Consider the following 8279-nt stretch of genomic DNA (forward strand, 5'->3'; position numbering starts at 1 on the left):
TTGGTACATTTCCTTGGCAATGTGCCCTGAGCAGTACAAAAATTCCAATCAGCATGGAAAATATGAAAAAAAAAAAATTCTTTACTAAAATGAGAGAGAGGAAAACCAGCAAATCCAAGGAACAAAGAACATCTAAATCCCAGCTTGCCTGGAAAACAAGCTCAGGAATTTCTAACAAGGAAAACTTTTGCAGCTTTGGAGGAATTTGGTGCAAGTTCATGGAATGATGATTTCAAATCTGCTTCCCCTGCTCTGATTTTAAAGGGAAGCGGCATTAAACACGTCAAGTTACTCCTGTCCAAGAAGGATCCCTATTTTGTGTGAGTAACAATCCCAAGAAACTCCAGTCTTACTTGTATTTGACATCTCAAAGTCTCAGCAGAGTTGGGAAGTTTCAATGAAACAAAAGAGCCACAATGCCTGGAACAACAAAATTCTACTTGGCCAAAATCAGGACATTTATTTACAAATCCAGGGAGGAGGAGGAGGAGGATAACACCAGGAACACACTCCAGCTGAAAGTCACCGTTTATTGGAAAAGGCAGGAAATAAAATGGACACTCTCTGGTTCTGCTCCAGCAATTCTCCGGGAGTCGGAGATAAAAGTGGGAACCTCAGACCAGGACAGGGCATTCCAGGGGCTCTGCCTCGCAGGGGCTCTCTCCTCTTTTGCCAGCTGCCTGCAAGAGGAAAAACAACGGGAGTCAAGTGTCAAACCTGGGCAGGATGTCCTCGGTTGAGGCAGATGGAACAGGCCCCCCCACAGAGTGAGTCCAGGCCGGGTGCCGGGGAGCTCCGGCAATCGGGGGCCGCCCGTGGCACCAAAGGGCTGGAAAAGCAGCCCCGGCTGCCCGGGTTTGGTGCCGGCACACGGCAAGGTCTGGCCACAGGGGCAGCACTCAGTGCTGGGACCGCAGGAGAACGGCCCAAAGCCGGGTCCAACATCCAGCAGTGCAGGCAGCACACCCCGGGAGAAACTCAGGGGGGAGAAGCCCCCCGGATGCTCCCTGCACACTCCACGTTCCCGGCCTTTGGCAGCTGTGCCAGGGCCTCCCTCAGAACACCGACCTCACCGTGCAGCTCCTGCTAAATAGGAGAACCTGGGGAAACCACGCAGAAATCCAGGCATTTCCAGTTCTTGAGAGCCAAAGCGGCAGCAAAATGCGTGCAAACTTCGTGCTGCCGCACGAAGGGAAAACAAACCCAGTGCCTCCCACAAATTCAGGTTTATTAAAATAATCCCGGTATATTTTCTCTTTCTTTGTTCTCTTAGGCAGTGGGGTTTGGGGCTTTTTAGTGGTTTTTATGGTTGTTTTGTTTTCAGACCCTGAGTCTGAAGGTACTGGTTCTGCTCAGAACAGTTCATTTCCAAAAAGCAGTGAAACTAGGAAAGGTGCTTCCAAGAAAAACGTGGCCTAGGAGACACATGCAGCTGGGTTCCACAGTCCCAGTCCCCCTCCCAAAGGCTCAAGATATTTCTGTACTTGCAGCACAGGACTAGGAATCGGGGTGAACGCAAACTGGTTTGCTGGCTTTTCTTCTGCCAGAGATACAGAGCGGAGCTTTCCTGTTCCTCGGTTTCTTTTGTGTGGTAGCAGGGGTAATTGCAAGTGCTAAGAAAGTGATCAAAAATATCCATAAGCCTTCTTATAGTGATTAAAAATATCCATAAGCCTTACCATAAGGTAAACTCAAGACAATTGCTGCTGCCTCTATTTATCTGTCTTTTGAGTTGCTCACAAGGTGATCCTTCGCAAATGCTGGCGCTGACAAATCCAGCAGATAGATACAGCAGCCCCAGAAGTATGTGTGGGCATTTGTGAGGAGTGATGTGGGCACTTGCCCCCCAGATTCTCATCCGCATGGGAAATAGATGGTTTGACAAAAACAGATCCTGTCTCAGCTTGGCCAGTCCCAGCTGTCTCTTACTAAAGAGTCACAGAGACCAGGAATGCTCAGGCAAGAGGTAATTCCTCAGATTTGCTGGATGTAAATTTGGGAGAAACATGGTAACTCATAGCTTGTACTGCTGGAACTCCCTCAAGATCCAAACCACAGGCTCTGTTCTCCTGTGTGCTGCTACCAGTGGGGCAGAGTGGGGAAATTCATTCTGAGTTTTTGGAGAAAACTTCAAATCTCACAGTAAGTAAGTAAGTAAGTGCTAGGTAGTGTTAGGTAACAAAAAAACCACAAACAAATCCCAAACCCAAAGAAAGGGCTCAAACCTGATCTCAGCAATTCTTTCCATTCGATTCTCTCCTCGCTTCTTTCATCCTGTGAAAGCTCACCCGGCTCTAACATTCTCTGTCCACACAGTAACTCTTTCCAGCCTTGGTCAGTGTCAGAGCCACACACTCAGCTTTGGCTGGACAACCTTCAGCTTCCACAGTCCACTTCCTCAGACTGTTCGCTCCCAACTCTTCCTACCTGCAGTCACAAGATTTTAGTAGAGCAAAACATCAACCTGATTTACCATGATTCATTTATGATTACTATTTCAAGATAAAGTTACAGCAAAAGCATTAAGTCCATTTCCACAGGAGGCAGAAGAAACATGGCTAAAAGTTAAATGAAGATCTGGAGAAGTGAATCAGAACGAACTAGAAACAACTGATCCAATTTCTGAGACAGCCAGAGGAACCTAATGCTGTGCTTGATAAACAGAAAATGCTAACTACCAAGAAAACTGAAGGAAAAGTGGCTAAAAGTCTTGCAGAGCACGACGACAGCAATTACAGGAAGCAGTCCAGTACATGTTACAATGCACTGAATTGCTCTGAGTGGAATAAGCTGTTCTGCAGAAACCATTGAAGCATATTAAGACTTCTCAGAGGTGATTTCAACAAAGAATGATGTAAGGTTAAAACTCACCCTGTGCGGCACCTCTTGCAAGACAGCTGGGCTTTCAAGAGTAAGCGGCTCCTCGTGAATGCGAGCTTGCTTTTCCAGGGTTCCTGGCCTACAGCTGAGATGCCACAGGTTACATCAGGTTACAGAGCACTTCCCACTCTGAAGCCAAAAATCCAAACACAGCACTCCTTTAGAACCCTGAGAGACAGCCGTGGATTCTGGGGATACGGGATACAGTGGAAAATGGCACCAAGACACCAAGAACAGTGCAGTGCTGGCAGGCAGAAGCAGCATCCCTTTGCCAGAAAATGCCATTCTGCAGCCAAGTTAGTGCATGAGAGAATTTTACTGCCATGCAATAAAAAAAGTACTCTAGCAGTGGAATGAAGAAAAAAATCTCCAAACCCTGTCCAGAGTACCAAGGGGAATATCCACAGCAATACAGCAAAATAAATGGGAACTTCAGAAAAAAAAAAGAGACATTAAAACCAGTCCAGATGAACAACCACTGTCTATTAGGACAATGCCTGCACAAAAGGACTCTGGTGCGGAGCCTTAATTGAGGATACAGTTTTTAATAACCCCTTTGAAGTGCTATAAACCAACTAAACCCAAGCACACTTTCATTTTCTAGACAGATTTTAAGACAGCTGAGTGAGAGTCTCAAGCACGTACTCAGTTGTCAGAGTTGCCTTTGCCCATCTTAGCAAGGACAGAGCAGATGTGGCCAGCACAGGGCAGAGCCACCCCAAGTCCTGCCCGAGCCCCTCTGGCCACACTCCCTGCTGATCATGCGGACCCCTAACAGGCTCCAGCCAGGCCTCTTTGGTGCTTGGTTTGTGAACTCTTCCAATCAAATGCGAAGGAACCCTCTAGTGCCCTGGACCTGGTGATATTTTCTGGGCTGGAATGCAACTTCCCACACAAAAGGCAGGCCAGGTTGGTTTGTTTTGGTTCTTTTTCTAGGATGTGCCTTACACAGGTGATGTTCCCTACAGCTGAGCACTGGGATGCCAACAGCACCAATACAGAAAACCACCGTGGGACAGAGCAGCAGAAGACGCTCCCTCCAGCCTTGCCAGAGATGTAACAGGAGCACCCTCAGTGCCATGCCTGGTGAGTGCAGTGGAGCTGGCAGGCTGACCCATAAACATTCTGCACTTACCTTTCAACAGAGTCAGTACGGACACAGAACAAATCCCTCTTGCAGTCGAGATGCCTTGAGGCGTGCATGGATCTGCTGCCAAGGGTCCTGGAGCAGCCAGAGCAGAGTAGGGTTTCTACCATGCTGCAAGCAAGGAATAACATTTATTCAGAAGAAAATAAAAGGAGGCACCTCTCCCCATCCCTTTTCTTAAAAATAAAAAAAAATTTTAAATCATGCATTAGAACTTTTTTAACCTTTCATTCATGCTTTACACAGTATAAATGATGAGCACTCATCTTTTAGCCTGAATTTGCATCAGCTCCTCAGGCTGGCTAACCTCAGCAAGACCAAGACCATCAGAATCGCTGAATTGTGGAAGGGGCCTTCAAGCTCACCCCATTCCACCCCCGGCCCTGGGCAGGGACAGCTTCCACTATCCCAGGGTGTTCCAAGCCCCGTCCAACCTGGCCTTGGGCACTTCCAGGGACACAGGGGCAGCCACAGCTTCTCTGGGGAACCTGTACCACGGCCTCACCACCCTCGCAGGGAAAAATTTCTTCCCGACATTTAATCTAAAGCTGCCTCCCTTGTCCATCACTACATGTCCTTGTGAGAAATCCCTCTCCCTTAGGCCATACGCGGCTTGTACAGCCCACCCCAGATAAGTGCTCCAGGGGCTCTCGGGCCACACGAGCGCTCCGGGCCCTTTGCCGGTCCCCAGCGCCGGGAACCCCGACTCCCCCGGGACTGTGTCCAGCCAGGCCCGGCCCTCACCATCCGCACTCTCCGGGGAGCTCGGAGCCCTTCCGCCCCGGGTCCGCGGCGACGCTGGCGGCCGCAGCTGCGGCGGGAGGCAGGGCAGGAGGCACGGCGGCAGCGACCGCGGCGGCACGGGGGTGGCAGCGCTGGTACTCACTGCGCAGCAGGATGGGACCGCTGTCCTCGACACTGAACCCCAGGTGCGGGTGTCGCCCACGGGGCGCCCGCAGCCGGCGCACATGAACACCATGGGCGTGGGGGCCGCGTCCGCCCGCCGCTCCTGCTGCTGCTGGGCCCGGTCGGCGCCCGGCTGCAGCAGCGACAGCGAGCGCTCCAGCTCCGGGCACAGCGCCATCGCGTCCCGGCCGCCCGCCCGCCGACCGGCCGGCAGAGAGCCCGACAGCGCCTTGGAATCGCCCGCCGAGAAGGCGGCAGTGACGGCGCACACCGCCCCGGGACCGCCCCGGGACCGCCCCGGAACTGCTCCCGTTTTTTCTTCCTCTTTTTTTTTTTTTTTTTTTTTTTTTTTTTTTTCCCTCTTCCTTCTGTCAAACAAAGAGGAAAGATGTCTCGAATACACCTGCAGCAGAGCCTTGGTTCGGCCGCGGCTATAGGGTCCAAACCGGGCGAACTCGGCGAGGTTCGGCGGGGCTTGTTCGGTTCGACTCCGTTCCAGTCGGCTAAACGCGGTTGGGTTCGGCTGTTATCGGTTGCGCTCGGCCATTTTCGGCCGTTCAGCTTAACTCGGCCGATCTCGGCAATGCTCGGCTCTTTTCGGCTGTTCGGAAATCCTCGGGTGTTTTCGGCTCTTCGGCTACACTCGGATCTAACCGGCACAGCTCGGCTATTACTGGATGCAGTGCCTTAGATTCCGCTCTTCGGGACAGCTCGACACGGTCGAACCGCACTCGGTGCCGCTCCCCGCGCTCCCGCAGCTCTGCTCGGCTCCCTGAGGGCGGCGCGGGCCGGGCCGAGGCGCCGCACGGGCAAGCGGGGCCGGCTCCCTTTAAACACGCAGCGCTCGGTGTTTTCCTGCTGCCGAGTCCCGCGGGCGGCCCGGCCATCGCACGGACACGGCCGGGAGCGCGGAATCGAACAGGAGCTCCCGGGCAGTGACTGCACTCGGGCACTAAGAACCAGCTTCCAGCCCGGGGCCCCTTGGGGCCGGGCACGGGGCAGAGCTGCAGTACCGCGCTGTGTCCACAGGGCGGCAGCACCGCGGCCCGGCCCGGGGCTCCCCGCCCGTCGGGGACACGCAGAAAGGGACCCCCCAAAGAGAACGTGCACAGAAATCCCCTAAGAGAAACGCCCCGAAAGACACCCGGCCACCGCTTCAAAGACAACCCCTGCCACCAAGCCAATTCAAACCAAAAAAACCCCCTCTGTTTTAAGCTCTATTCCATGATTTCTTTACATTCATTAGTTTTATATTGATCATTACCCTGTCTTTTTTCTAGTCATATCTATGGATATAATATATAGACTACTGTAATAATATAAGTAATGAGTAATATTATAGATTGTATTTATGTCTATTCATGATATCATTTTTCATATTTATATTTCTGCTGTTATTATATCTATTCATATTTTTATATTTCTGTACTTATTTTTCAAAATTCGTGTCTATTTCTGTATGTTTAAAACTCTGCTAATTCATTAACCTAACACGTCAGCACCACAATTAAGCAGAATTACATTAGCCTGGTTTTCTAAGGGGGAAAGTGGTTTGAAATTAAAATAATATTGGTCTATTTTCTCTTTCTCTGTTATTTAGGGTGGGTTTTTTAATAATATTATTTGTTTTGTTTTGGATTTCTTTGTTAGTAAACAATGAGAGCTACAAAATCAAAAGTCTACTTTGTTTTCTTGCTACCTGTGAAATACACCTCGACTTCAAGTTACTGCTGCTGATCCTGTAAATGTCTACAATGAGAATTGTTAGGGGGTAAAAAGGAAAAAAAAAAAAAAAAAAAAAAAAAAAGAAGGCATTTTGGTCTTCAGAGCTTTCTCTGTTCAGGATTTCTAATTTAGCAGAAAATACAGAGGTTTCTCTAGCTGCACTCTCAATTCTATCCAGACTTGCAGTGGACATGGATTTCATTTGTCACCTCCTCTGCTCTCACCAGCCAAACTTCCACATACTTGGGCTATAAATAAGTAATGAAAAAAAAAGGGGCACAAAGAAAACATGAAAAAAAAAAATTTGAAATAAAATTTCAAGTAAGACACAAAAAGAAAAATAAAAGGAAAAGTGAAGAAAAAGGAAACGTGAAGAAAAAGGAAATGTGAAGAAAAAGGTAAAATTTACAAAGGAAAAATTTACAAAGGAAAAATTAAAATAAAAAAATTAAAATAAAAAAATTAAAATAAAAAAATTAGAAAGAAAAAATAGACCACATCCCTTATAACATCTACATACAAAATAAAAGTACACAGTAAATTATTAAAAACCACCTTAAAGCCACTAAACAGAAAAAAATTTTAAAAATTAAAAACTGCATCTAACAAAACACCCAAAGCTCCACCAGGCAAGCTGGCCTTACCAATCTGAACCCTTACATACAATAAACAAAAACAAAATCCCAATAATACCTTTCACAAGTCTATTTTAAAAAGCTACTTAACTTAATTCTACCTCAAATACAAACAAATCCATCTTCTCTCCAAACCCAAATGACACAAAATAAATACCAAAAAATAAAACAAAACACTACATAGCACCAAAGAATGTAATATTATATGAAAACCACATATATATCTTCATTTAGGAAATAGCATAGCCATTTATATTCTCTACATTTAACTGTACCTATATATAAGTGCATATTTTTGTTTATAATATATGATTTTGAGCATTAAGCTGATGCTACAAAAGAAAATACAAAATGCCCTAAAATGATATTAGAATACGGTATCCTCTATCATCCTCCCCCGAGTTCTCTCTCGACTATATTGTCTAACACAAAGAAACCATTTTTTTACTTTTTTAAACGAGCATCCCATTTGTTTGCCAGAACCGCTGCTCCTCCTGAAACGATCGCGCTCCTCCCCCGGCGGGCAGGGGCGGCCCCGCGCTGGGCGGGGAGCGCCGGGCCGGGCAGAGAGCTCCGAGCCGCGGCTCCCGCCCGCCGGCCCGGCACGGCCCGGCTCGGCTCGCTTGGCTCCGCACGGCTCGCCTGGCTCAGCACGGCCCGATTTAAACCCTTCAAATGCTGCCAAAGCTGAGCTTTCCTTCAATTTAAGCCCTGAAACTGAGGCAACAGCAAGTACTCACCTCACCCTAAACCAATACAATGGCAAATAAATGTATTCTCCTCTTCAATTTAATCCCCGACAAGAACAGAAAAGGAGCTTGTTTCCTCAAATTAAATCTCTCCAATGATGGGAAAAGGGAGATTTTTACCTCAATTCAAACCCTTTAAAAAGAACAACAACAGGGCTTTGCACCCACTTTAGACCTTAGCATGATAAAAAAAGCGGGGGGGGGGGGTTTCTCTGGGTTGTTGTTTCCCTGAGATTC

This window comes from Prinia subflava, unplaced genomic scaffold (genome assembly GCF_021018805.1).
Source record: "Prinia subflava isolate CZ2003 ecotype Zambia unplaced genomic scaffold, Cam_Psub_1.2 scaffold_64_NEW, whole genome shotgun sequence".
Taxonomy (NCBI): domain Eukaryota; kingdom Metazoa; phylum Chordata; class Aves; order Passeriformes; family Cisticolidae; genus Prinia; species Prinia subflava.